General features: G+C 42.1%; 1 protein-coding gene and 1 long non-coding RNA gene across 19 annotated transcripts in view; one reads left to right on the top strand and one right to left on the bottom strand.

Moving 5' to 3' along the window:
- RHOBTB1 (Rho related BTB domain containing 1) overlaps positions 1-16,408 on the top strand; it is a 117,907-nt gene that overhangs the window by 41,956 nt on the left and 59,543 nt on the right. For 9 of the 18 annotated variants that reach the window (XR_005357853.1, XM_038534014.1, XM_038534011.1 and 6 more), the window contains exon 3: positions 14,269-14,319. The exons of 4 other annotated variants lie outside the window; for them this stretch is intronic. The gene's annotated coding sequence lies outside the window, so the exon portion shown is untranslated. Of the gene's footprint in view, positions 1-11,435; positions 11,531-12,056; positions 12,202-14,268; positions 14,320-16,408 lie in introns of those variants that run through there. 5 more of the 18 variants (XM_038534013.1, XM_038534018.1, XM_038534016.1 and 2 more) reach the window with 5 other exon arrangements.
- LOC119871455 lies at positions 2,183-12,920 on the bottom strand. Its single transcript, XR_005357857.1, has 2 exons — positions 12,673-12,920; positions 2,183-2,313 (listed from the first exon to the last, which is right to left on the bottom strand). It is a non-coding gene; the product is annotated as an uncharacterized LOC119871455 (long non-coding RNA).

Below are 16,408 nucleotides of genomic sequence, written 5' to 3'. Positions count from 1 at the left end.
CTTATAAAAATGGAATCAAGTCAAGTTCCTTATGATTTCTTCCTCAGAGGTGCTTGACTTTTCCACCTCCTTTAATTTGGCATTAGCCTTTTTGTTCCCTGTACTGAGTCTTTTAACCACATGTTCTGAGCATCCAATTACCGACTTTTTAATCCGATTAACAGTGAAATCTGTGTCTGGTCTGGCAAAGCACAGAAAATACACTCACAAGTGGTGTCTGCTCACAGTAAGTCCTACTTTGCAGCAATACTATACTACGGTTTTAAATTTGGGATTGAATTTAGACTTAGAGTGTCAATCTTCCAACTCCTCTTCCTAGGGACATGATTATACAAGTGACTGAACCTCTCTATACTGCAGCTTTCCCACCTGTACAAGTGAAGAATAGTACCTCCTAGGATTGCTGTGAGGGTTACATGAAACAAAGCATGTTTACTGAACAGTATGTAGCCATGGAGTAAACGTTCAATAAATACTGTTGTGTTATTACCATTGGACAAATTAAGAATATTCTTTCCGTTACTCAGAACTAGACTACTAAATTTGTGACAATCCAAAAACTTTGTGGTGTTTTTTTTCCTTTCTACCTGCTTACTCACTTGGACCTCCATTTTAGCATTCTCAATATCAATTAGCATTTGATTCCAGTTGGCTTTGAAGATGCAAGGAGGACAGAATTTGAGCTGACTCCTAAGACATGCAGCGGTTACACCACAGCACCAAATTGTTTGGGAACAGCTGAAGTCACTCAAAAGAGAACTGCCAGCCTATAAACAAATGAGTCCCAACTATAAAACTTTTGTAGAATCCCACATGAGAGTTGTTCAGTGTGTCCATTGAGAAAACTAATGGCTAAAAACTGTTATGAATTTAAAAACATGTTTAAATGAAAAATACTGCATCAATCATGATAGCATGCACTTAAATGTTTAAAATAGCAACATTCTTTTTCAAACTACAGACAAACTTGGTGCACATATGGGTTCCTATCTCCCTTGCAATCAAAAACTAGACCCTTCTGAGTATCTATCACTGACCACAAGTTATTGACCACAAATTTAGACTAAGAATGCTTTCTAATGCTGGGTCACTGCTTCTATGCTTCCCTAAATAATTGCAATGTTTTATAATCAGCACTGCTGGCATACACTGGACTGGCAGTTTCAATGAATTTATTTGTGCTATGTAATGGTAGCTGGCAATTATCTGTGGTCTGGGGTAACCCAGGACAGCTACTCCTTGAATAATTGACCACAGTGACCCACATGTCTGCCTAATCAGAAGGAAGATTCCAAGTTAAGTTCTTTGGAATGAACGATCCAACCCACTGTTTTCTATTATTTACTGTGATGTTCACAAACTGTATTCAGTGGAACACTGTGGATTGTTGATATTCTAGTATCAAAAGAAGGGTTCCCTCATCAAATAAGTATGGACAGCTCAACACAGACTTCTTCCCTCCTATCAATACATTATTTGTCACACATAAACATCCTGAGAAGTCTTGCAATAAGAACCGTAATTTAAAGAAGAGGATAAAATACAAAGTATTTCCCAAACTTACTTGATCATTTATAACTAAATAAGGACTAGTCCCCTTTATTAACAGAGTTTCACTCAGGGCTGGTCCAATAGGAATATATATACTTTGGGAAATGCTGCTTGATTAATTTATCTCCTATTTACTATTAAATTCACTATTCGATAATTCCAAAAATGCTTTTGTCTACTTTCCTTCCATCTAATTTTTCTCTCTGTTCCTCACCCTTTCGAACCCATTACATTGCCAGATTTAGCTAATTAATTAATTAAAATAAAAACAAGAGACCCAGTTACATTTGAATTTCAGACAATGAATATTTTTTAATATAAGTAAGTCCCAAATATTGCATAACACACTGGAATGTGTGTCCTGTATTTTATCTGGCAACCCTAACTCTGAGCCAAATGAGGGCTATTAGCAATTTAAAAAACTCAATTTAATTTAATAATAAATACATGCAAGGAAGTCATGCGATGCTTGCCAAATATGTTTCTTGAAATATAACTTTGGTCTTTTCATAATAATTTCAACATGAATAGTGGAATCACTATAGAACTCAAGACTAAAATAAACTTTCACCCAGTTTGAGACTTTTGATTTTGCAGATGAGGAAACTGAGCCCTGACAGAGGTTACTTGCCTTGCCCAAGGAAATCTTCCCACAAAGAGTTGATTAACTATAGTCTGGAATTCTTGTTACTTGACTCCAAAACCAATGGACTGGACTCACAACAAGGCCATCTTTACTGTTCCTCACTATATTTGGCAGTGCTAAAAAAAAAAAAAATGACGAACTGGTTAATCAAGTGTTCTGATTTATAGTTATCTAAGTTTACCTAATTAAGTTAGCTACATTTTAATAATGAAGTTTAATAAAATCATAATATAATGGAATACATTAGAATAAATTTAAAGCTTCAACTATACTAGATAGAAGTTAATGTTTCCTTTATCATTCAGAAGACACTTCAATATTTCCCAGTGTCTCAGTCTCCCATTACTGTAAGTATGCAAGAGTGCAAATTTAAAAAGAATACCAGAGTGTCTTTTGTGTGCCTAGTGTTTCTATTTATAAACTATTGTGCAGGATACATATGCCTGTTTTCATCCATAAGCCACCTCAAGTGCGTTCTTGGGACAAAGCTTCAAGCCCAGCAATAATCTAATGGTACAAGCAGTAGTGCTCATAAGAGCAATAATTTTGTATTATAGAAAGCAGAACTACCTATATTCACAATAGATGATATATCACCTTTACTGGTAAAAAGAGATGTTGTTTGGATTGGACCCCACACAAATACCACTGTCCCTTCAGGCGTCATGGAACTTAGAGAAACAAGTGAGGGACATAGGGTCTTCAACAGGGATTCTAGATTTAGGAATTAGGAAGAAAGAAGTATTACTTTCAAACTAATGAATTCTTATGGATATATGTGGAGGATAGATATCCACACTAGATAGATGTGGATATTCAAACATCAACATCACTTGGTAATTGAGAATGATATGCTCACTAGAAGCCTAAGTCTCTGCCTTATCTGTATTACCCATATATCTAAATCATCCTTCATAATCACATCATCTGTTAAAATGGGCTGAATTTTCTTCTATATAAACTTCTCTTCTTATCTCACCAACATGACATTGCTGGCACAGGGTGAAACCATTATGGCATGTTCCATTAGGAAGCAGAGCAATAATTTACTTTCAAGAAATATCAAGAAATGAACTAGAGATTGCACTGTGTATTTTTCCATAAATTACGTGCTTTCTGTGACATTGTGGTGGTGAGGTCATATCTCTCATAGACACCTGACCCCCAGGTGTTGGCCAAGGACCCCGTGAATTCCAAAGTTGTCATCTCATAAAAATGAGCTCTCTTCAGTTCTACTCAACCTTTAACCTACAAGGGGTTTCTTTTTTTTTTTCTTTTTAATTATTTATGATAGTCACAGAGAGAGAGAGAGGCGCAGAGACACAGGCAGAGGGAGAAGCAGCCTCCATGCACCGGGAGCCCTATGTGGGATTCGATCCCGGGTCTCCAGGATCACGCCCTGGGCCAAAGGCAGGCACCAAACCGCTGCGCCACCCAGGGATCCCCTACGAGGGGTTTCTAAAATACAAAGTATTGAGGTAGTTTACCTGAGTTTGATGTCAAAGTTTAGAGAAGCTGTAATCTATCAATGTTCCAATTACACAATGCAATGTCTTACATTGTAATCAGCATTACTCTGAATGAATAAGGAGTCCTAAGTGTGATGTGCTAATTATATGAAAGTAGAATCTTTCTCTATCAGGAGTTTCTATTTTAAAATGAGTAATACTTAAATAAGAGTTTGACCTCTGCCAAAAGACCTGACCTTTCTGGGTCCTCAGTTTCCTCTTCTATAAAATGGAGCTGATAGTGATGTCTCCCTCATAAACTCATTGTAGGGAGTTAATGTGAGAGTGAAAGCATTTAGCACCATGCCCCACACATAGTGGGTGCTTACTCACTACTCACTAATACAATTATGGATTAAAATGTCTAGTGGCGATCTTGGTGTTTATTACTGTTATTTGTGCATGCTAGTACCCTCCTTGTTTACTATTACACTTTAATCTTTGCAAAATATTTTCATGATGTCAAAGCGCCTTTTCATGAATGTTGGCAGTGATTACAGTAGAACAAATGAAACCGTGAAGAATAGTTTTCCCTTAAAATTGCAGCTATTTTGTAAGTAACTTAGATGGCCTGTATATATAAGTAGTTAGAAGTAAGAACTAAGGTGTCTTGTACAAGTTTTATCATTTATCCTCACTAAAAAATCCTCCACTGTGGGCTTTCTTGCCCACACTGCTGTTCACGTTCTGTGGGGATGGAAACACAATGACACTTCTATGCCTATCTGCACCACCTCAGTTTTGTTTTTTTTTTTTTTGTTGTTTTGTTTTGTTTTGTTTTGTTTTGTTTTGTTTTAAGACTGACACAAGGATAGGAAGTGAGATTTTGTGCCTGACCCCAGGAGTCCTCAGGGTATGTTTATAAACTCAGGGCTTGCGCTCCTTCAATATTGATCTTAACCTGTTTTACTGCTTATTTCACTCACATGTGATGCAGCTAACTATTTGTCCATAAAGGGTTTACCATGTGGTAAATTAAAGGTCATTGGACTAAATATTTACAGAACTCAGGAGAGACTTGGTTGTGCGCATGAGGACAGATGTTCTCGTCTCCAGGGAAAAAAGTCAGCCCCTCGGTGCTTCAGATAAGGAACCATTATGAAAAGGCAGCTGATACCAACTAAGAAAAAAAATACCAGCTTTTTCCTAGAAGCTGACTAGTGAGTTGACTTCCGGTCACTGGTGTTTCTAAAATAATCATATTCCTTTTAAAGTGGGTATCTATACATAAGTTAGTGTACCGTGCACTAAATTACCTCAGAATAGTTACTCTCATATGGTCTGACAATCAGGGTTAGAAGTCTGGGTTAGAAAGAATTCTTGCTCTCCCTCTACTCACAGATAGCAAGTCACTCTCTAGGAAACTTCATTTTCCTTCTCCCATACTTGAGATGATAATTCCCAAGCTTGTCATGAAGATTAGGTGACACGTAGATTAGAGATGTTGGGTAAGCAGAAAAATGTGATATGCACATAGGTGGAATTATTCTTCTGAAATGGGCTGTGTGTGTGTGTTTACTCCATTTATTTTTCTAGTTTCTGCATGTAGTTTAGCTCACTTCTACAGATGGGAGAAAATGCAGCAATTGCAAGTCACTGGCAGAGCAAAAAAGTCAAATCTCAAATATTAAACTTTCTATCTTATAGACAGAATTTGGTGGAGGCTATTATGTATAATACTTAGAGTCAGCACTTGGGAGATGAGTTATGGGAATGATATAGTTCCCCTATGATTGATCTTTGATACTTGCAAATCAAGGGGTACCCATGGGGCACAGCATTTTTAAATGGCCTCATAATGAGTCCATTTTCACATTTACCAGCATGTGTACAGCTTCATAGTTTACATTTTTCACAAACATTTTTTCATTTAGTCCTCTTAACAACATTTTAGAAAGTTATGATTCTTAGCCTCATTTTATATATGGAATGTTGAGATGCAATGGATTAAGGGACTAGCACAGAATTACATGGTTTATAAAATTATATAGTTAGTGGGGTAACCAAAATACAATTCTATTTTCCTACCGTTTCCACTACCTAATGTGTTTGGGTTTTTTTTTTTTTATTATTATTTTTGAGGAGTTTTTTTTTTTTTTTTTTTTTTTCTTTTTCACCTGTTTCACAAAGAGAAAAACAGTTTGGTATTTTTTGTAAGAAACAGTTGGTCAGGCAAGATAGCCTTAAATATGCTATGATACATAAATCTTGTCACTTATTTTTAATTAGATAAAATTAACACATTTTCAATATCAGGAATAGAGCTTATTCCTGAAACAAATGTCCCATTCACATGCAGATTTCTTTATCATATTTTTCCTTTTTAAAAAAATCAAAGATATACATTGTGCATTAGACTGCTGTGTTTTCCTTCTTTCTAGAAGTATGATATATGTTTTCATATTTTTATGAAAATTATACTTCTCTTTAAAAATCATATTTTACTTTTAAAAATCAAAGATAAACATTGTGCATTAGTTTGTTGTGTTTTTCTTCTTTCTAAAGGTATGACACATGTTTTCCAATTAGTAACCCCATACTAAACAAAAACATGTGGGTAACCATAAAAGCTGTTTACTACCTCCCCTTACACATGCTGAGCTAGCCCAGTGGAACACCATCTTGGTAAGAGAAATTTTGATAGGAAGAAGAATGTAGCTAGATTTGTGAAGCTTGCAAAATTACATTTTTACCAAACTCACCCTAATCCAACAGAAAACATAATGAAATGGTTCTATTCAGAAAGGATTTTTTTAAAGATTTATTTATTTATTTTAGACAGAGAATGCATAAGCAGGTGGAAGGAGAGGCAGAAGGAGAGGCAGAAGGAGACAAGCAGACTCCCCGCTGAGCATGGAGCCCTACTCGAGGTTTGATCTCAGGACCTTGAGATCATGACCTGAGCCAAAATCAAGAGCAGGATGCTTAATTCCTTGAGCCACCCAGGCGCCCCATACGGAAAATATTTTTTATGGAAACCTGCACAAATACATTTACTAGAAGAAAAGAATGCCTTTGTGTAGATTTCCAGCACAGAGCCTATATCCATTAGTGCCTGGTAAAATAGGAACTCCAATTTGAAAAATCTTTTTGCCATCATAGAACAACTAAAATGCACACACCATTTAGTGTTTTTGCCTTTAAAAGGCTAATCACAACTGGGTGACGGGCACTGAGGGGGGAACTTGATGGGATGAGCACTGCGTGTTATTCTATATGTTAGCAAATCGAACACCAATAAAAAATAAATTTATTTAAAAAAAAAAAGGCTAATCACAAGAATCCCAAGATTGGATCCACTACATTATCTTGAGTATCCATGTATTCATCTGTCCATCCATCTATCCATATTTTCTAAATCTATCTATACTTAAATGGTGCTTTAGAAAAAGGTTCTCATATAGACTAAATCAGGACTGACAGTGATAACTGAACTACAACTAGGAGTTCCTATCCACTTATTGTTTTCAGGTAAAGGACATCTCTTTCAGTTGATTCCGACAACCAAGACTAGCTCAGGTGTCCCCAAAACAGTAGTGAACAGAAAAGAGAAGTTTCAGAGATCTCAAGAACTGGTCTGAGTAACACCCAAGGTAAATTCCCAAGTAGTCAAAAACCCACACAGTTTCATCAGTTGGACTTAAGGGTTTTCAGTCTTACCCAGGTGAAAAAGCTATAAACACACAGATTCACACAAAGCCTGCCTGCCTGTCATATTTGGGACAGAAAGTGTTCATGATGGCAGGTGTTTCCATGCTGTTGATATATCAACTACATGGAAGCTGGGGAAGGGCCCTATCTCCCTCTGCATATGGAATGCTGGAAAACATCTGGCCCCAGAGTAGTCTTGAACTCCTCCAAGAGGAGAAGCAGCTACCCCAGCACCAGAATACCCAAATACAAGGACATGTCTCAGGAGACACAGAGGTCCCAGGAGGGTCAGGTCATTTCTTTTTTGAACCTTCAATGCTTAGCATGAATGAAGAGCCCCAGAACAGAGTCAGTTCACCTACCTGTCACCATTAGCTGGGGCTGCGCTTTACACCAGCCCCGCTGCCCGGCGGTAGGAGCTGGGGCCGCAGTTCTGGAGCTGGCCCGCGAGGTGGTCTGCACAAGCAAGCCGCCACCAACCACTGCTTGAGTCCAGGGCCCAGAGCCCTCATTCTGCTCTAGAGTCCAGGAGGGGTTTTGTAAAAGCCAGAAAACCCCAAAAAAGGGTGGGCCAGCAGACCAATTCTGCCTCCACCCACTGCATCTGTACAGAAGCCACCTTGGTAACTTCAGGAATCTGCTCCAACAGCTGTGTTTTAACAGATTTCTAGCAAATGCATCTATACTTCAAAACGGGCACATGGTTGAACTTACTTTCTTCCACGTGCTCAAGCCTTGGTCGTGCTTGCCCGTGGACCTCGCCACCCAGGACACTGTCCTCTAAACAGCCAACGACTACACCAAATTCTGCATCCTAAGCGGAAGAGACCCAGTACCGAGGTGGCCCTATTCCGTGGGGCCTGTGGAACAAGCCTGCGGCCTAGGCGCCCTGGAGGAGCCTTTGCGCCTGCGCGGAGGCGAGACCTCGCCCCCCCCCCCGGGGGGGCTGCAGCCACCGCTGAAACGCAGGTGTATAAAATAATCCTGAAAACGCTCTCTCTATTGGACTTTTATGTAAGTACTTGAGGATGCTTTATGTGTCTGAGAACATTCTCGTTAAAACTGAAGGCAACAGAAATGTTGAACAAGTATTGAATTGAAAATAGAGTTATCTCGAGGTCGTATTTAATTTGCATTTTGAAAATTCTTTGATCCTAGGATATATTTTTTTAGGACTCTCAAAACCTTATAGTAAAAACAAAAACAAAAACAAAAACAAAAACACCCAGGTAATAATCCAATTATTAAATAAGCCAAAGACATGAACAGATATTTCAGCAAAAAGAGATGTGGCTAAGCAAAAAAGAACAAGAAAAGATGTTCAAAATCATTAGCCATTAGGGAAATGAAAATTAAAACAATGAGTTGTCCCTGCAAAATTACTGAGCAAGTGAATTTAAAAAAAAATAGTGATAATAACAAATGCTGGTGAGAATATGCAGAAACTAGACCACTCACACATTAGTGCCACCACTAATGTTTATGGTCTCTGGGACATAGCTTGACAATTTCTTAGCCTATGACCCAACAATGTATTCTTTGGTGTTCATCCTAAAGAAATAAAAACTTATGTTCATACAAATATCTATATACAAATGTTTACAGAAATGTTACTGGTAATAGCAAAATACTGGAAACACATTCTTCGATGAATATATGGATGAACAAATTCTGCTACATCCATATAATAGAAATTTACTCAATAATAAAAACAAATGAGCTAGTGATACAAGCACACCATGGGTGAACTTCAAGGGCATTATGCTTAGTTAAAAAAAAAAAAAGTCAACTGTGTGCTCCCCACTCATGTAACAGTCTCAAAATGGCAAAACTCTGGAGACTGAGAACAGATTAATGTTGAGGGGCTGCAAATACAAAGAGGATTGCATATGGATGGAAGTTCATTTGTGATAATGGAACAGTCCTGTGTCTTGATTGTGGGAATTTTTTTTTAGTACTATGACTTTGCTAAATATTTACCATAAAAGCTAGTCAAAAGTTTCTACGCTGCTTTTGTACATCACAATCCCAAAAGTGTTTACATATACAGTGTTGGTTTAATTAAGCTTAAGTACCAATTTTGAATATTTATTAAAAGCTAATGGTATTGATTTTATTAGCTTGCAACAATTTGAGTATGCAAATGTGGATTATTTTACGGTAATAATGAGAACAAGGATACATTTGTGGCAGTGACTCAGGGGATTCTTTGTATTATTCCTTTTCTCTCCTTTCCAGTAGGCATAATAGAGTCTGTGCTTTATGCTCATTTTCTTCCACTTTTCCAGAATCAGGGGTTTTATGTGTAATATTTGGGGGCTACAAAGCACCATTGAGACAATCTATTCCTCAGACCACTACTGTTGTTTGGAAGGACTTTGTAGAACAGTGACTTTTCCTCTGCTTTATGTGGATCACCGTTTACACCACTTTATTCTCCTAAAAGTTCATCCTGTCAGTGTCCCTCAGATATAGGCATCAACCTGGGTAGTTCCATGATGACAGTTTGTTCTTTGGGCCCTACAGAAGCAGCATCGTCTGAAAGAACTGAGCCTCTCGGTGCTCCGTGGGAGTGGATGGCATAGGATAGCCTTCCAGTTATGGGTATTTGTAGAAGTGTCTTTTTGATCCTAGCACCTGCTTGCTGCTTAGGCATGCCACTTAACTCTTTTTAAATTTATAACTGAGGAAATGAAAGAAAGTGAAGAAAGGCAGGAACCTCATCAGTTGCTGTATTAATTGAGAAGATTGTTTTAAACCTCCTAGACCGTTGCCTGCCACATGTGAGTGCCACAATTTATGATAATTCCCGTTTCTTTTTTTTTTAAGACTTTATTTATTTATTTATTCATGAGAGACACACAGAGAGAGAGGGAGAAGCAGGCTCCATGCAGGGAGCCCGATGTGGGACTTGATCCCAGGACCCCGGATCATGCCCTGAGCCGAAGGCAGACACACTCAACCACTGAACCACCCAGGCGTCCCAATAATTCCCATTTCTTCTGAGTTTCTACCCTATTTCTTAGCCCCAGGGCACTTTGAAGAGAAATAGCTTGCAATAAAAAGGAGTGATTGCTGGGAATGAACAGGGTTAATTAACTTTTCTGAAGAAATGTGTTCCTGAAAAGAATCTATATTGATTAAACCTCTTAAAACGGGGTCACCTTTTAAATAGACCAAGAGAAGTTTGTTTTGCACCAAGGAAATGATTGCCCCCTCATGTCTCTGTCTTGAAGTTCTTAGAGTAGACCTTTCTGATTGCCTCTTCACTATCGTCTCCTGGGCATCAAAGAGGATGGACCCATAACTCCCATTTCCAGAGACAGTTCAGTGGGGATGACAACCCAACCAGGGGGCCCTTTAAAGGCTCCCTTTTCTCCAGCCCCCCAACACCTCAGGAACACAGTCCTTGAGAATTCCTCGGGGACTGAGGACACATTGTTGCCATCTGTGTAGCCCCTTGGTACACAGCCGCCTGTACACAGGTTCACTAAATGAATGAATTCCTTGAGGTAGCTGGACACATCCATACCTTTATGCCCCAGGTGCCTCTTTATACAGGCTGGGGGTTAGGAGGTTTAAGGCACAGTAATTTTGGCGGGTTGTCTGAAAACCCTTTGAGGGCCAGGACAAGGGTTGCTTGGGTGCATGGTCCCCTTCTTAGGGCTCAGCAGGGTACCTGACAGGCGGGCAAGCAATGAGTATTTGTTGTGTGAATGCATGCAAACGTGCAAAGGACCCCGGGTCCTGTCCTCAGAGGTCACTGTCGGCCTAGAAGAGGGAGAAAAGTTCACCAGGAGGGATGGACGGTCCTGGGCTCTCAAGCCATGAGCGCCCGAAGCCAATTTCACTTCCTCACTCGGCCCTTTGCAGAAGGTGGTCAATCCCCTCTTCGCACGGGTGGGGGGGGGGGGGGGGGGGGGGAGGGGTGCGGCCTGTGGTGCTGACGCCCCCTGCCCCCTGCGGGACCCCAAGTCACCGAGGAAGGTAACCCGGGGGGGGGGGGGGGGGGGGGGGGCCGCCGGCACGTGCAGCCTCCCAGGAGAGGAGGAGGCTGGGCTAACGCAGCCCTTAGTCAGCAGCTGGGCTCGCTTTTGAAACAAAAGCCAATGTCCTCCCTCGGAGTCCGCGGCCGGTCAGCTCCTGGGGGGAAGCGAGCCATGCCGCCCAGCCGGTTAGTGCCCAACTTACTTCTCCAGAGCCTGGGGCCGAGGGCCAGCGGCTGTGGGGTGCGGGCGGGAGCTGGGGGCCGGGCCGGGGCGGGGCGGGGCGGCGAGCGCCCGGGAGGAGGGTCGGGGCCCCCGCGCCGCGGCCCCGCGAGGTCCCCCCCGCCCCCCCCCCCCGCCCCGGGCCGCGCGTCCCCGGGGCTGCGCGAAGCCGGGGCCCCCTCGCCGCCCGCGCCCCGGCGCACGGGCTCGCCAGGCCGCGGTTTCATGAATGAAATCCAAGCGTGTGGATATAAATAGCCGCGGAGGCTGCTAACGTCACGGAGCGAGCGGCGGCCGCCACGGCGGCGGCGGAGCTCGGGGCGGGCGCTCGGTTCCGCCCGGCGGGCCCGCCCGGGAGCGCGGCGGGGGCGAGAGCGGCCGGGAGGGCGGGGGCGGGGGGCCGGGGCGCGCCCCCTCCCGCGGGGAGCGAGCGGGGAGCGAGCGGGGAGCCGGCGGCCGCGGCGCCGGGCCGTGCCATGCAGCCTTTGTGCAAAGTTGGGCGGCGGGCGGCACGCGGCGCGCAGGGGTCCCGCACGCCCGCGGCCCCGCGCAGTCGCGGCTGCTGCTGAGTGGCGGGGACCCCCGCGCCCCCCAACCCTTGAAGGCGGAGAGAGCTCGCGTCTCGCTCGGCTTCAGGGTAGGTTCTGTGTCGTGAGTCGCTGTGCTAGGAAACTTCTTCCCGGAGCAGCGGCCGCGGAGCCCCGGCGCCCGGGCCCCAGGGGCGGCGCCCCGAGCCAGCGAGCAGCGGCTCCGAGCCGCGTGGGGGCCGCCCGCGCCTCCCCGCGGGCCCGGGGCGCTCGCGCTCGCACCCGCACCCGGGGCGGGCCGCGGGGTTCCCTGCAGCGCCCGCACAGCCGCGCCCCTCCTCGGAGCCGAGGACATGCCCCGCGGGCGGGGGAGGGGCCGCGGGGACCGAGCGCGGTGGCGGGGAGCCGGCCGGCCCGGAGCGGTGGGGAGCCGACCCCGGGGCGCTTGCACCCGCCCTCGGGAGCCGCCTGGGCGGCCGCAGCCGGGCGCTCCCCGCCCCCAGCCCCGTGTGCGCCGAGTCTGTTGTGAGTTGCCGTGACAACAGGAGGAGCGGCCGCGAGGGGCTTGCAAAACACCTTACCTTGCGTGTCTGTGTGCTCGGGGAGAACAATGGGGTGAGGGGTGGAGAGGGGAGATGCTGCAGACCAGGGACTCCAACGCCCTCTCCAAAAAAAAAAAAAAAAAAGAAAGAAAAAAGAAAAGGAAGTGGAAGTGGAAGGAAGGCACAACCATGCAAAAATATATCATTAGATCCTACTTTTAGCTGCGCCTTTTCTATCCTCAGCAGTATCAAACATCTCAACTGAGGAGCAATGTCAATATTTAGACTTGGACAAGCCAGAAAGTTAGAAGGGAGCGCCAAGCGCAGGGTTTTGACTTGGCTTTGCACGTCAGCACACAAGCTGTGCCTTTCGAGCTGACTGTACACATTTGCCGGGGGGGAGAAGAAAATGCATGAAGGTTGATATATATACAAAGGCACCCAGACCCAGGAAACTCTAGGAAGTTAAGACACGAAGAGGCTTTTTGACTTTGAACTCGCCCCAACTTGTGCTGCTCATGCAGTTCTGCTGGACCCCGGCCAGATGCTCAACTTGAGGTTTCTCTGGTTGGGGTTCCCCCATCCTCAACCAGGGCTGTGCTGCATACTCTCCACCGTACTGTGGATCCTCTCTAAACCGAAGGGAATATCGTGATCAGTAGTTTTCATCTTTGTATAAAGTCCTCTCACTATCAGCCAGATATAAATAGCCAATAGGCTGTGTTTGTGTGACCTCGGCAAGCTCTAGGCTTTTCTAAACATACATTCGTCAGTTTGTTTACAAACACTCTTTAGAATTTTGGGATTACATTTCCTTTCCAATAACTCTGTAGATTCCTAAGAGTCGCTGGTTGCTAGAAAATAAACACAAGTTCTTTTCGGTGTAAATAAGGTCTGCCTACTGCTCTGCAGGTGGAGTAGGCAGCAAATTGTTATATTAGGTCGCCTCTGAGATTCCTGGATCCTATTTAGGCATACTAGTGGGAAAGGGGTTTAACCAGTTCCTCTTGGTGTGGAACACTGAAAAAAAAATCATTGGGAAGCAATAAAATCATGGTCAACGTTCTTCTAAATGTGCCCATTGGTGGTTATTTTCCCAAATTCTGAAGGTAGTGTAAATTTAAGTACATAAGGCTGTATGTGATCACAGAGGTGAAAATAGAAGCACAGGTAATCTGATGCTGTTGGCCCAATAACACAACTTGTAAACTATACACATAGAATTTAATAGGAAAAACTAGAACCGTTTGACCTTTCGCTTAAGCCAATATTGCCCCCAAATGTTATTTTGGAGGGTTAGTGTGTCCACTTCTCTGACTTCTGCATGGTAAAATGCCTGGAAGTTTTTCCTTTTTCCCTTCCGTGGGTCTGGGCCAAGTGCTTTTTTTGTATCATCCCCAAATGTTCAGAAATATATTTTCACAAATGCTACAAAATGTTAACCTAGCTATTTCGGGATGTATTTGACCCAAAGAAATGCCACTTTAACACTGGTATTTAGCAAAAGTGAAGCAAACTCTTGCCCTTTGGGAGGTGGAGGGGGAAAAAAATGTGCGGTGAAAATTTTAGTGGCTCCCTACGTGTTCCTTCTTGGGCAGCAGTAGGACTTAACAGGTGTTTCTCTTTTTTATGTAGGTAAGTCCAGCTGTGAGCAGGGTGTTCTGTTCTTCACTTCCAGAAAGCCAGGTCAGTGTCTCTGTGCAAACCTATGACCGATTGATGACACCTTGTATCTAATTCTGAACATGGATTTCAGAACAGATTTCCCAGTCATTTGTCTTAAAACAATTTGTCTTTACCGTCTTTTCATGGACTCAGTTATGAACATCACAAGTTCAATGATTAATAAAATTATTTTCTTTACTCTGTGAGTAAAATGGTACTAAAATGGACCTTGAATCAGTTTGTACTTTATGACTTTTTGAGGGGTGTGGGGATCAAAGAGATGCCAGAATCACCAAGGATGCTGAGGATCTGGGTGCTTGATAATTAAGATTTTACTTCTATCCTAATCTTGGCACTCTAGAGCTGGAAGAAACTTGATTTAATAATAGCGCATATATTTTAGCATGAATCAAAGTTGGGAAAATGTGTTGCATTCATTACATTTATGTTCTCATTGTGCATCTGGAAAAGAAAAAAAAAAAAAAACCCTGTGGAGTTTAACTACTCTCTTGATGCCCAAAAGACTTGTGAAGCGTTAGAAATTCAGAAAGGTTAGATAATATATTCAATTCCTACTTTTAGGAAATGGAAGAAATAGGATTTAAAAAAAAAATTCTTACACTAAAACCTAGACTTTCTAGTTGAAAAATTCTTCTCTAGTAGGGAAATTGAGGCCAGGAAAGGTTAAGTGATTTGCATAAGATAACTTGGTAATTACAGCTCATATAATAACATGAAATGGCCCAACTGTTGCAAAGAATAAATACCCTTCTCTTAAATAAAGCAGTGTGATAATAAGCTTTCATGTGTACTTTCTGGCATAACACTGTCTAAGATTTAAGAAAGTTTTTATGAGGGGATCTCCCATCCTAAAATCTTACAAAAAGACTTAAAAGGCAAGATATTAAACATTCATGTATGAAAAATTAAAGGATAAATCAAGATCATACATGACAAAAGGCTGAGTTGGAAGGTCAATGGTACGGTTTACAAGAAGTTCTGCATTTTCCACTCCATGGGATTACTTTGCAACTCCGTGTATGCACAGAAGAAATTTCAAGCACATATTTTGTCTGGATAGATGACAAATGAGTGAGAGTTTAGGAAAAGACAGAAGGTAGAATTTCAACCCAACAGGGAGAGATTATGCAGTCATCTAGAACTGCTAAATTACAGTATCTCAAAGCTCAAAGATGTTATTGCTTCAAAAAGCATTGTAACAAAATTGTGAGCTGTTTGAATCTGGACAGCATCTTTGAGAACATTACTACTTAGCATGATACTTTAAAGTACTCAATTCCTTTTGGAATTTTAATTTGTCTAAAATGTGCCATGTAGATAGATTTAGATGCATAATAGATAAATCCCAACCAAAGTCCTGAAAATGGCCAGTAAAGATTAAGCAGGACATTTTCAGTTTTTACCCACCTTGACGGCCTTCTCTTCCTATCTTGCCTACCTTTTGTAGAATAATTTCTAACGTTTTTCAATCCTTCTTAGGGGGTATTATATAAAGGAATAATATGAAAATGAAATGGGGAACAAATTAGTAAAGAAAACCTTAATATATCATCTTTAAAAAAAAAAATGTACTGATATCCCCAACTCAAGCTAATAGCCCTAAAAGGTTACTTAGCTAAGAGATACTTTTAAGCATTTAAGGGGTTGTTATAAGCTGTCCTACTACAGGTTTGTCCTGTACAAGTTGTTACACAGTGTATCATTACAGAATAGAGCTTAAGAACACTGAGAAGATCCCATTGCAGGTTAAGACCTCATCGTCAACTGATATTTGGTTAGCTGTGCCAGTGCTATGTCATAAAAATATCAGTATAGCAACTCTAAACCTGTAATTATTGAAAAAGTAAAATTAGGGGCACCTGGCTGGCCCAGTCAGTAGAGCAAATTGATCTTGGGGCCCTGAATTCGAGCCCCATGTTTGGCATAGAATTTACTAAAAAAAAAAAAAATCTAAAAATAAATAAATAAAAAGTAAAATTATACTGTGAGTCATATGTTAACAAGACCTTATAATTAGCATGTTATCCCTAATAATAATTTAATTAGCAATCATCCGTTTGCTGTATTGAACTTCAGAAGGCTTTGGTTA

The sequence above is a fragment of the Canis lupus genome, chromosome 4 (assembly GCF_011100685.1).
Source record: "Canis lupus familiaris isolate Mischka breed German Shepherd chromosome 4, alternate assembly UU_Cfam_GSD_1.0, whole genome shotgun sequence".
NCBI classification, from domain to species: Eukaryota; Metazoa; Chordata; class Mammalia; order Carnivora; family Canidae; genus Canis; species Canis lupus.
Note: the sequence above shows the minus strand (reverse complement) of the source record. Positions and strands in the feature narration are given on the sequence as shown.